This window comes from Vollenhovia emeryi, unplaced genomic scaffold (genome assembly GCF_000949405.1).
Source record: "Vollenhovia emeryi isolate VEMERY1.0 unplaced genomic scaffold, V.emery_V1.0 DF939166.1, whole genome shotgun sequence".
Lineage (NCBI taxonomy): Eukaryota > Metazoa > Arthropoda > Insecta > Hymenoptera > Formicidae > Vollenhovia > Vollenhovia emeryi.
In genome coordinates this window covers 387,468-399,811 of record NW_011967200.1, presented here as the reverse complement: position 1 = coordinate 399,811, position 12,344 = coordinate 387,468, and the positions used below count along the sequence as shown (strand labels likewise).

The 12,344-nt window shown below is 45.2% G+C and overlaps 1 protein-coding gene across 1 annotated transcript in view; it reads right to left on the bottom strand.

The window, feature by feature from the left end:
- LOC105564339 (microtubule-associated protein futsch) overlaps positions 1 to 12,344 on the bottom strand; it is a 57,868-nt gene that overhangs the window by 18,980 nt on the left and 26,544 nt on the right. The gene's annotated exons all lie outside the window — the stretch shown is intronic.

The window sequence follows — 12,344 nt, the reverse complement described above, 5'->3', positions numbered from 1 at the left end:
TTAAGCTAGGAAAGACAGCTCTCCGAAATCGCTCTAAGGGGATATCTCGAAAGTGGACAATGGGGGGGGGGGGAGGAGTACATAATCCGAGGATTACGATTGTTACTCAGCTCGGTAATTCTTTTAAGGAAGCCTTTTTAAACGTTGCTCAAGATATTTCAAGATATTGCTTAAAGGCTATCGAAACTAATGCTTAAATTTTTTTCAAACACTTTTTAAACTACTCGCCCGAGTTTAAGACATTTTTATAGGTGAATGGGGTCATAGCTGCGTATAAATGTGCAAGACTGCAGCCGTTTGGCTTCGTAGAATAAGGGTAGTTCAGCCACCGAGTGATGTAAGGTTAAGGTTAAGACGTTAGAGTCTGTCAAGACCAGTTATAGATTGATTGATGAGAAAAGTAAATCAGGTATTGCATTACAAGCACAATTTTCTTTCATCTTTATCCAACAAACGTAAAGCGTATCTGACGCAGATTGAAATAGATACGGAAAATAATACATCTCTTTTGTGCGGATTTACAATTACAATTATAATTAGACGGTTTCATGAAACGTTTAAAATTAAAAATTAAACAAACGCTATTCGTATTAAATTTAATTAATTAGTTTTATTTAAGGCACTCAAGGTGAGAAAAATTTATATTGTGAGATAAAAGTAATACGATAATGGATTAAATGTTGCACAATTGTCCGTTTATCAATACATTAAAATGCTAATAAATGGTTTACGTAGAATCTTTTAAATTATTATACGAACGCGGAAGAGCAATTATATACGAATTACATTACGCGCGCTTGATATAAGAGAGGAAAAGAGAAAGTGCATCTCAAAACTTAATTGAATAATTAGGATGAATGAATCAGCAGTCGCAACTTGTCATAAGAGTTGCTTGGGGCGGTCGTTTTATGACGTCACCAACACCGCACCCCGTCACGTGGTTCCTTACCAGCTGGCAATCGATCGTCGCACATCCTGTACCCACCCTCTATTGCCAACTTTAACGCAGAGATACTCTACTTTTTGACACGGTGCAAAAAAATTCCCGACGCTCTCGACGTTCCTTTTAGATCAATTTGGAAATAATTGTATGGAGACTGCCAGAAAACATTCACCAAGTTACAGGCAAAAGAAGTTATTCTCACAAATATAATTTGTATATTAATATGCTTTGTAAAAAAATATTTCCTGAATGCGTCGAACATGCTTATTAAACTACAAGTTATTGATAACGGCGTCTACATCTCTAGAATCGATTTTCCGCGATTTCTGTAAATTGATTTTGTCGCTCAATATTTCACGATTCGATCCAGGTGCAAGGCTTTTCTTAGACCGCCTTTCGCAGGCGGAAGTATTGAAAAAAATTACACCCGGCATCTCGTATGGAATTAAAGGATTGATGATGCAGCACAATGGAACGTAACTCGTTGCCAAGGGAGCACGGACTCGCTCTCGCGTAATTCTATACTGGCGTGTACACAGACAAGTCTGGTTCGAGACGTTGCCTGGCAACGTCGTAGTATCAATCAATGCCGAGGATAGAGAGGAGCCGGGGAAAATTAACGAAAACGAAGGGGAAAAAAAGGAGATGAAACGAGCAGAAGGCGTTAGTCGGTGCAACGAATTCCGCGTGGCTTCCACGCTTGCCTCCAATTTTATCCCGCAATAAGTAAATACGTGTTGCATACTTTCCAGTAAACGTGGACGCTATTATTAGCCGCTCGACTGACGACATATATATCGCATTTTCGCCAAATTATACTGGAAATATGCCGCAAATTATGAATTATGCGAACGCGGCCGGATTACCAAAACGAACCGAACTCGTCAACTGACTGATCAGTTGCATTTCATTAAACTTTCCGTGCGTTTCTGTTATTACTGCTGTTAAGGAGTCAAATCTCCAATCGATTAAGCAGATTAGCATTAAAGGAGAAAATGGTTTATGCAATAAATTGTAAAGATTGCATGTCCATTATATCAAGTCTTATCTGACAGCGAAAAGTCACATTGTCAGAGCGAAGCATGCTCGACGTGTCAAACTGATAGGAAGCCCCAAAGCTGATACGAGAGAAGCCGTTTCTTAATGCTTACAGCCGGTTACTTAATTCTCTTTGACCCCCACAGGTTTTGACTGCAATGTCAGTATCAGATACATCGTGACCCAAGCCCGAAAATTTGCATAGTGCGAGTCTCCTTAAGAAACGTTCAGTCGCATTCGATTTCAACATACAATAAGCGCCGCCAAGGCTCGAGGACGATTTTTCTAAATGCAGATTTAGGGTAAACGAAATTACGATTTTTATTTATGATTGTGATTCCTAAGGCGTAGCGTCGTGAACAATTTTGACGAATTGCGACGTCGACGGATTATAAAATTGGATTAAAATTTTAAATCGCATCTTTATCTAAAACGCATTACGTTTACATTTCCACTCGTTCGGACAAATATATTGTTTTTGCGCGTAGTGAAGCAGATAAGTCTCCGTTTCTCTGTTCATTAGCGGAATAGAGCTTCTAATTGGCGTCAATGTGCTCTATGACATATTACCGCATTACCGCATTGGCTGCTGATTTACCATTTTAATGAACTCAATTGCTCAAAATGGCCAGCGTCGACTCGTCGATGACTATGATGTCTAGTCATGGTAATCATTTAGTCAATTAACGGGACCCAAATACCGTTAATTAAACCGCGCGGCTTCCATGAGAATATCGTGCGAATCGGTTGCTCGATGACTCGTTAAGTAGTGATTAATAGAACCAGCAACAGAAAGAAGAAGAAATCAATTCTCGGATACCCCCAGAAAGTCTCCTCTCATTTTTCCAGACTCCTTTCCGACTGCGTGCGCTTTTATGGATCAGTAATCTATTTCACCGGCGGCAACGCCGAAGATAAATACGGCCTGCAATTGCAGTTAATTGCAAGACAGCTTGGCCGTTAATTAAAACAGATGTTTCAATTCGATCGCCCGCGGGCATTGCATCGCGAATTTCCGTTTGACGGGATGAACCATCGGCGTCGGTCGAAGAAACCGCGCGGAATCCGAAATTCGGAGTCAAGTGAATGGCGCGTGAAGCAAAAAGAGAAACCGGCGAAAAAATTCAGCCGCGCGTTTCGATGAGTGGAACGGAAAAGCGTTGCGACGTCAAAGTGTCGCTCGAACAGAATCTGTCGTCGAGTGGACGAAAAATGGCGTTAGATAATCCGTCAACAATTTATCTCGACAAATGGCAAAGGGCACGCGCGCTCTACCGAAAATCCCCCGGGCTTTAATCGTGAGAACGATGTTTCGTCATCATGAGTACGCGGATACGTGTAAGGGTGCGCGCACACACACACACACACACACAACGGCACACATTTCCGCGGAACAGACCGCGGACGTCGGCGTATCCAGCGTATTCCGCGGTTTCCTGCTTTAGAGCATGACGTTCTGACACGTTCGCTTGTATATCACACGCACAATGGGGATGTATCTAAATAGGCGATCGTCGTGTGAAAAGTGTGGGAGGACTATTCACGATCGACCGCGGTAACATACGCGGCGCGCGCCGCAATATATTACATTTACAAAAAGGGGAAAAATCCAAGGCCAGGGCTTTATCTAACAAGGTTTCCTCTCTCTCTCTCCCTCTCCGTATGGATAATTCGATCCCGTCGACTCCCTGACCTATAATATTTCCACGCCGAGGGATATTGTTTTTTCTTTCCCTCTCTCGAACTGGCGTCGCAAAAATAAAAGTGCGCGAACGTTATTGTTGGATGTAATTCGATGTAACCGCCGCGCGAGAAATTGCCGCCGGTCTCTCGTCCCCGTAATCTCTCGCGACACGCAGAAGAAATATTTGACACTCGATGCCCCTATGGATTAGCAGCTTGTGCTAAGTATAGACAAAACTGCGCGCGGTTTCCTCCCGCGGCCAGCTCCCGCCTCGCGCATCCCTTAAAGAGCACTCGCGCTTCTCGATTTGCACGTTTGACTTTCCTTCCCTTTTCTTTTTTTTTCCTTTGGCCGACGACGGATGCCGGGAATGCTGGGTTTGTCCCGACTATGTTTAGAAATGGTTTCTCGTTGTCCTGCCCGCAACGCGCCTACGTGTCACGACGCGTGTAGCAAGTACACGTGTAAAGTATCGCTTCAGCGGTCGGGGAAAAAGGGATCGTTGCGCATAACGCGTGCACTGGTAAAATTTTTTTTTTCCGCAAAATTGCATCACGAGAATCTAATTGTAAGATGCCCGGGAAGAAACGGGACAAAATCTCATTGTACACGTCTCAATCATGTAATATCTATTTATATCTCGCGAGATCCAATTCTAAGAATCATCAGATCCTCACACTGAGAAAAATGTCCGATTAAATATAATCGGATAATCCCAGTTACATAAAAACAAACGGATGTATCCGATTAAATCCGATGGAAAGTGTGGTCGGTTTTTCAATCAAATTTCATCGTTAACTGCATTTCATCGGATGTATGTATCCACACTGAAAAAAATTTCTGGTTGAATATGGACGAATCAGATAATTCCTTTAGGATTTACCAGAATTCCTTTAGGATTTACCAGAATTCCTGTAATCCTACAGAAATTCTGGTAAATCCTAAAGGAATTCTGGTAAATCCTAAAGGAATTATCTGATTCGTCCATATTCAACCAGAAATTTTTTTCAGTGCACTATTTCCCGGGTAAGGAAAAGAAGCCGCGCGCTTTGGCATGTTCGGCCGCACCGCGATAATTGTAAAACATAGCGTCTCCACTATAAATGTAAATGTGCTCCGATGTTCCAATATCTTGAGAATATCGGCTGAACTGAACTATAAGCGGGCGCAAAGCCTTTGTGAGAGGGTCAAAAAGTTTCTATGAAAATCGCTGACGTAGTTCCCCGATTAATCTCGCAGGAAGAAATGTCAAAGAGGAGGCCGACGACGACCCGTTATTTCGGTTCGTGTTTCAACGTGGATAATTCATTCGCGCGTTTCATTGTGCGGACGCTACATGCACATAATTGCACAAACGAATAATTGCTCCGAAAAGAATAAAGATATACATAATATGCTGCTGCAATCTTTCCCAGCGATAATTTCACTTTCATGTCACAGTGTAATATTCTTGTTTTTTTAAATAATAATATGATATAACGTCGCGGTACAATTACACGGTATCGATTTTATCGGTTGTCTTTGTGAGCGCGCGTAAGTTCCGCGTATTATGAGGGTCTTTGATCGAGTGCGGAGTTTGACAGGCCGAAAGTAGATCCGGTAGGAGGAAGAGAAAGAGGAGAAGAGAGGAAAATAGTAGCGGATATTCAGAAATGCAGTGCACGACCTCGGCAGAGGGGGAGCATAGAGATCGACCTAGCTCACACACTCGTTGCTATTTATATTTCCAAGACAAGGGCGAAGACCTGCATCAAGGATTGAGAGTGGAAGTGACAGGGGCGATTTTTTTTGCTCCGAAAGGTCGTCGTAAAATAGAAGACGTAACGGGCCGGGGGGCATCTTATCGGGAGGGATTGGACTCGCTGAAAACCGCCAAGTATCGTGAAATTATCAAACCGAAGTTATCTCACTTTTTGCGTCACGTTTCCCGTCCTCTTCATTTCGCGCCGCCTTTCAATTTCCATTATATTGTGAACGCTGGGAACGCGAGTTACAATTATTTGTGACACCTTTCGTGATATCCCGTGCGTGCATATATAACGCAGCGCAGACGAGGAACAAAGCGGCCGGTGGAAAATTGAAATAACAAACGAGCTAAATGCGGCTGAGATACGACGAGTGTGCGGTATGAAAAATGGCGGGATCATATTATTCTCCATCTCTGCCAATATTCTACGCAACGCCGTGCGCGCGTGATATATGAAATATGCGAAAATAGCACTTAATGAAACTCGGAGAGAAATATATTTTCATTCGGTTGACCTTTTATATCACCCGCGAGCCGTAAACATTTTCTATGAAGCGGTACAAAAGTAAATTTTAATTAACGCTCGAGAGCGGGAGAGAGCGAGAGGGCGAAAGACGCCGGGGATATCGAGATCAATTGCGCGCGTCGAGCGAAACGATAACGTTCGCGCGAGGAAATATCTACTTTGCGGCATGGAAATACGACACGTACACCTGGACAGCCCGAAATGCACGCCGGCGTATTTAATAACGTCAAATTATAGAGATCGTGCTGTATTTGCGATGCGACACCGGTTTATCTCGCGTTACATTATTCAGCACGAATTGCCGCTCGTCGGGATAAACGGTCAGAGGGGGAGGCCGCAAATGCGCCGGTACGCGCAATTGGAACCCGGCGCGTAAGCCGAACTGATAAGGCGTGTACTTTGCGTCGGCGATTTAACGCGCGCACGACGATTACATCGCGCGTTGCCGCCGCTCTTCCACGCCGGCCCTCGTCTTCGAAATTGAATGCGATGACTCACGGGCGGGGTCAAAGCACGTGGATTTTCATAATTGCGCCGGTGTGGCGTGGCAAGTGGGCAAGCTCGCTCGTCTAGACACGTATGACGGGATTGTGTGTATCGCGAGGGAGAGACGAGGGAGAGACTCGCCCACCGTTCGGATTATGCGCCTCTCGTTGCGGAACTCGCCCGCGAATGCCACTCCGTACCCTCTCCTCTCGCAGCCTACCTCTCAGATGTACCTACTTAGCGGCCGACTCGGGAGAGACGCACGAAAAATCCCGGTCCGCCGGGATGATTAATGAAGGAAGCGGAAGGGAGCCGGGAGGCGCGTTGGCGTTGGCATTTTCCTCCAGCGAGCGCGGTGGAGAACGTATGGAGAACGCACCATCGTGTGTTATTCCAGCCGATAGGAACGGCCGGAAACGTGTTCGCATCGAGCGAGAACGCGGGAACGCAACGTCATTCCGCGAATAGAACCTCCCCCTCGGCCGTGCCGCGTGAGTTTTAGGACGACGACGGGCATTTTTTCTTTTCACGACACCATGTCACTCCTCGGAGGACGTCAAGTCCGATACCGGGCTCGGACCGAGCGTACGAACTTTGTGTGTACGTTTGGAAACGTTCTCACGAGTCGTCGCGCCGGATCCGTTGAATTTATCCGAGTCTGAACGGATGCACGCGGGCAACCAGCAGCAGAGGAGACCGTCTTGGTGCCAAGTGTACACAAACGTACTTCTCCGCCGCGGCATCGCCTTCAAATTTGCTCGCTGATGTGTGCCGAGCTCATTTCGCGTCAAGTCAACGGCTGCCGGGTAGGCGGCGGCCGGGACGGAGAGATGAATGTGCGATGAACCGTGATTCCCAGGTAACGTGACCCGTTTGTAGTTCAAGCGTGTCTGAATTGCTTTGGCTTCGCGAGGCCTGCACTTGTCTGCGCTTAGGACACAAGCACGTGCGGATCGCCTATGTACGCACGTACGCACTGTTGCTCGCGATTAAACTTTATGGCCTCGCCGCAATCAGGGACAAGAGCTAATAACGTGAAATTTCGAGTTCAATGTTTCACCGCCGTACGGATAAAATGTGCTTAACAACGCGGAAAGAGACATGTAGCTGCCGTAGCTCAAAACTGCACGTGGCAACTAAATTTCAGCTGTAAAATGTGGACCAGCTGACATTTAGTTGCGATTAGGACTAGTGATTTCCTTCGAGGGCTTCGACATTCCAACTTTCGAAGCTTCGAATCTTCCAAGTTATCAAAAGTAACAGTTGCGATAACTAGATATTTTGCCTCATATTGTATTAGGTGCGACCTCTATTAGCAAACCGTTTGCTGTGCTTTAGAAATTTATAGCTACGGCAGCAAAACATTTTTAGCAAACCGTGATTAGCTACGGTAGCGAAAAGTTTCTTTCCAGTCAACTAGATTACCAGAGGATGCATAGATATGCCGAGAATCTTTTTAATATCTGCTGTTTGTCGACCATTGTTGAGGTTTTGACCGGATAATCAAATTGGAGTATGAATTCCTTGCCTTTCCGCAGCGGAATTGGGAGCGTGTCCAAGACCGCTCGCGCGTTCTGGAACGTCAAAATATCTGGAGGAGTATAGACATCCAAGTTTGTATGCATTCCGCGCGTGGTTTGCGAATTTCGTGGAGGGTCATCGGGCGGACGGAAGCTCTGGAGATATAGAGATTACTTGATTAACAATGAATCAACGTCCAAGAAAATTCATTTACTTAAAATCATTTGTCGATACGTAACTAAGAAAGAGCCGTGAATGTTCTTGGTAAAATAAACTCGGTACGAAAGCAGCAGCGAAAGTGAAGGAAGAAGAAGACGATACAGGGCAAGCGACAGCTTGGACAATTAAATTAAGTCTAAATTTAAGAGAACGTCATTCCGAACAAGCTGCCGGGCTGGAAATGAACTTCCACATTTGATTAGCTGTCCATCCTGTTAATCAGGGGACGATTAACGGTATCGCGAATCATGAATGGAAATGATCCTACGCGATTACGAGATCGTAAATCAATCGGAAGCGTTTGCCTGCTATCTTTCCGGCACCTATTGACACCGCGGCCGCACGCGTATTGGTCTCGGGGTCAGGTTCAAGAACGAGGTAGTCGGGAAGCGAAGACTCGCGGTGCTGACTCGCGCAGCGCGATAGTGAAAGAGCGCGGACTGGCGTGGCGAATGCCACGATAAAATTAGATACGCTATATTCAGTTACACGCGCGCACGAAAGTGTAAAACGGTCGTTGTGTCTCGGCCACAGATTTCTATATGCTACCAGGCTGCTACCTTCGAGCTGAAAAGTGAGGCACGAGTTCCACCATGTCTTCTTAGGTGAGTAAAGTGGTACGTGTGCAACGGAATGTCACTGACAGACTGTTGCACACATAGAGGAAAGTCCTCCATCATGAGACAGGATTCTTATATGAGATAGTAGGTTTTCAACGTCCAAATGCAATCGCGAATCTTTTTTTCGCAACGATTGCACGATCTAACGATCAATTTTCCACCAAACAGATTTCGCTCCAGAGGGCAATGAATTCATGGTGGAACCAACAGACGACGCCTATTAATTTTGCAGAAACTCCCCTATCTCGTATAAGGAGCCTATCTCGTAATACGGGACTTGTTCTACTACTTTATTTACCTGACAAGACATGGAAAAACTTTTGCATCACTTTTCAGCTCGAAAGTAGCAGTCTAGTGTAGCACGTACCCAGATAGCACACATAGTTCTATGAATATTCTTCTCTGGAGTGCAGATATACTTAATTTCAGAATACCTGAGTCAAATATTCTATAAATATATATAGATTATTACAAGTAGAAATCGTATATTCATAACAAGGAAGAACGTGTTTCGTCGAGAGTGTTTTTGGAGTACGTACTCGGAATAACTTTTGAATATTCATCGAGTTTACGTATTGCACATTGTTTCTCGTGTGTTTAATTTATCTTGTGGAAAGGGCAGCGAAACCTGTGATCTCATATAACCGACACGCTTATAAGATAAATATATACACGGAGAAAAATAATTTGCTGACACAGCAGATTTTATGCTGTTGTAGCAAATTCTGTTCGTTACTGTATGGACAGCAAGAAGATTTGTTACGAATACTAATCGCGATTTGCTGGAATAATTTGCTGGATTAACAAATTATTTCGTTGTGAAAGCAAATTGAAAAAAATGTATTTGCTAAGAATATATTATTTTGCTTCAGTAGCAAATTAATGTGATTTTAATTACAAATACACTCAGCGAATTTTGTTTTATTCTCGCAACAAAATAGATTTTGCTATAATGACGAATAATTCGTAAAATTAGCTCTATCAACTAAATTTTATTGCTATTACTACGAATATGCAGTAGCAACGGCGATTTTGCTATCACAGCAAAATTATTTTTTTTCCGTGTAAGAATGACTTACGGAATATTCCAAATGTTCTTGAAGAATATTCTTGAAACGTTCGTAGGAGTGTCTTGTGCCATCCGGACGGAAGTCCGTGGCAAACGCGGGTGCGGAGGGCGAGAGTTCGAAAGGGATGGGAAAACGAAATTTAACTTCGCCCCAACCGCCCCGGCGTTGCGGCTGATCGCTTATTAACGAACGTCGCGGAGATCAGTCATTTACATCATATTGTTCCTCCAGCGCAATTCCGAATTTCTGCCGATTCGCAAATGTGCGTAATAGAGGTTGAAATTCATCGTAATAATTTTGTCTGAGCGCGTCAGATTACGTTACGCGACAGTTTTCCGACGTACACCTCCCACCTCGGTTCCCTGTAAACGTTAATTAACACGGTCATGTATTAAGGTCGCGTATAATTATCGTCGTACATGCCACTTCGTAAATTATGCAGGCGCGATGCATTCGGGCTCTCAATTCTTCAAGTAGCTCGGGGGGGAGGGGAAAATCCCGTTTGTGTTAATGTCACTTTGTGCGTAGTGGTGTACCATTAAACGCCGGTCTCCCGCCGTACCCTTAACCCATTTGCCGCATAAATTTCGGTAAATTTCATGCCTGGTTTTGCATTGACGTAATATCTACTACACGGCTAAGAAACTCGGTCTCTTACATATACAGTTCACAGCGGTGTGCGTTTGCGCCGGTGAAACTTTGATGAAATTACGCCTGAAACACAATATGACCGAGTAATCAATCTTGAGAATTAATTCGGTACTCGTGATGTCGCGTTATTAATCGCGATTTGATCGTAAAACTCGGACGAAATTTGTTAGGATACGGCCGGAGCTCCGCTCTCTTCGCGGTTCAGTAATTTTCTTGAGATAAGTTCGCGTATCGGAGGTGCCAAGCCTCGGAAAAATCTCGAAGTGAATATTCCACGCGATTTAATTCCTCGGTGTACGAATAAACGTTTACAAACGGCAGCTTCGCAATATCTGCGCAGCCATTGGCTTTCAGCAGAAAAAGCTGCAACGGTTATGAAATTCGTAAATCGGAGTGTGCACTTAAATTCTGCCATAATTAAGAGCATACGCCAATTAAATTCAGGATTTTTACAACAGTTGGAAAGCAGCCTTTTTTTCCGCTGAACGCGGCCAGCGGCTCTTCTTAACAACGCTCGAATTCAACTGTCGCGTTTTAATCTCTCGGCATTTAAATGTAATTTTCACTTCGCATTTTGCGATCGGCAACGCGAGACAATACACAAATCGTCCGATCTAGCAGCGAGAAGCCGCGTTAAGACCGAATCGGACTAGCAATTGTTGACTCGGATTGAATTGGAATTGGCGATTGATCGGCTACCATTGGCTAGAAGACAATCGTTAATCGCCAATGCCAGTCGAATCCGAGTCGGCAATTGCCAGTCCGATTCGGCAGATATCACGTATTGAAAGTTCACTGTAATGCGTATTGAAAAATTATATAAAACGTAGCGAACATTTATTCGTAGCGTACGGGGCCGAATGTTCGACGCGAGTGCGCATTTTCCGGTATGTTCTAGCAAAGACTATATGTTCTAGCAAAAACCGAAACGATAAAAACAAAGGCGGTTGGGGTGTGTGTGACGTATTTGTTTACGTGCCAGCCGTTGCTCGCGTACAAGGCCGCGTCGACCGAGCGGTGTTGTTATTCGCGCGGCGAGTCTCGAGGCGACAGGCCGCGGCACGAGCCGCTCCGTGCGTCGTTGTTCTCTTCTCAAGACGTTTCGTTCGCATAATTAGCAATTACCACCGGCTCGCGAGAACGATTCGTGTTGAGACGACGGCTCGGAGCCCGACGCTTGGCGCGATTTAGAGCCCGAGCGAGAAGATTGTATAGCCGTTTACGATTCTGTGGAGAGAATTGTCGTAGACGTACGTTTCCTACCAACGCGGATCAACTTTAATCCTCGGTTTATACCGCGCTCTCTTATCTTCGGCTGATTTTAAGACTTGGAAAATTAGAGATTGAACTTCGTCCGCGTCGGTGGAAGCGGATACGTTAAACGCGTGAGGTAGAAGCCGCCGCGTAGGGCGGGAGATCGTGAAGTGCCGCTTTATTCGCGGCGCCCTTTCATCTCTTTGACGGTTTCGAGTGCGCTCTGAATTTCGAAACGCGATTCGACACGATTTCCGCGCGCGATCTTCTCACCGCTTTCCAATTTTTAAAGCGCGAAACGGTGCGCGGGCGTCGCCAGGATCGGGCAATTCGCGCGACGAAAAGCTCGCGATGTATCAATCCCGCGATCCCGCAGTATTTTCGCGTGTTCGAAATACGTATTCGTTCATCGAGACACGTCCCGCGCGCGATATTACATTTCAATTAGCCGCGAAGCGCGCTCCACCGCGTGAAGTTGTCCGCGCTCGAGCCTCTCGATCACTTGGCGAATCGTCGCGTCGCGTCGCGTCTGGCTGAGGCTCGCCATGTCTATGGCGTTACCGCGCCGGGTGGCAAGAGTGGACG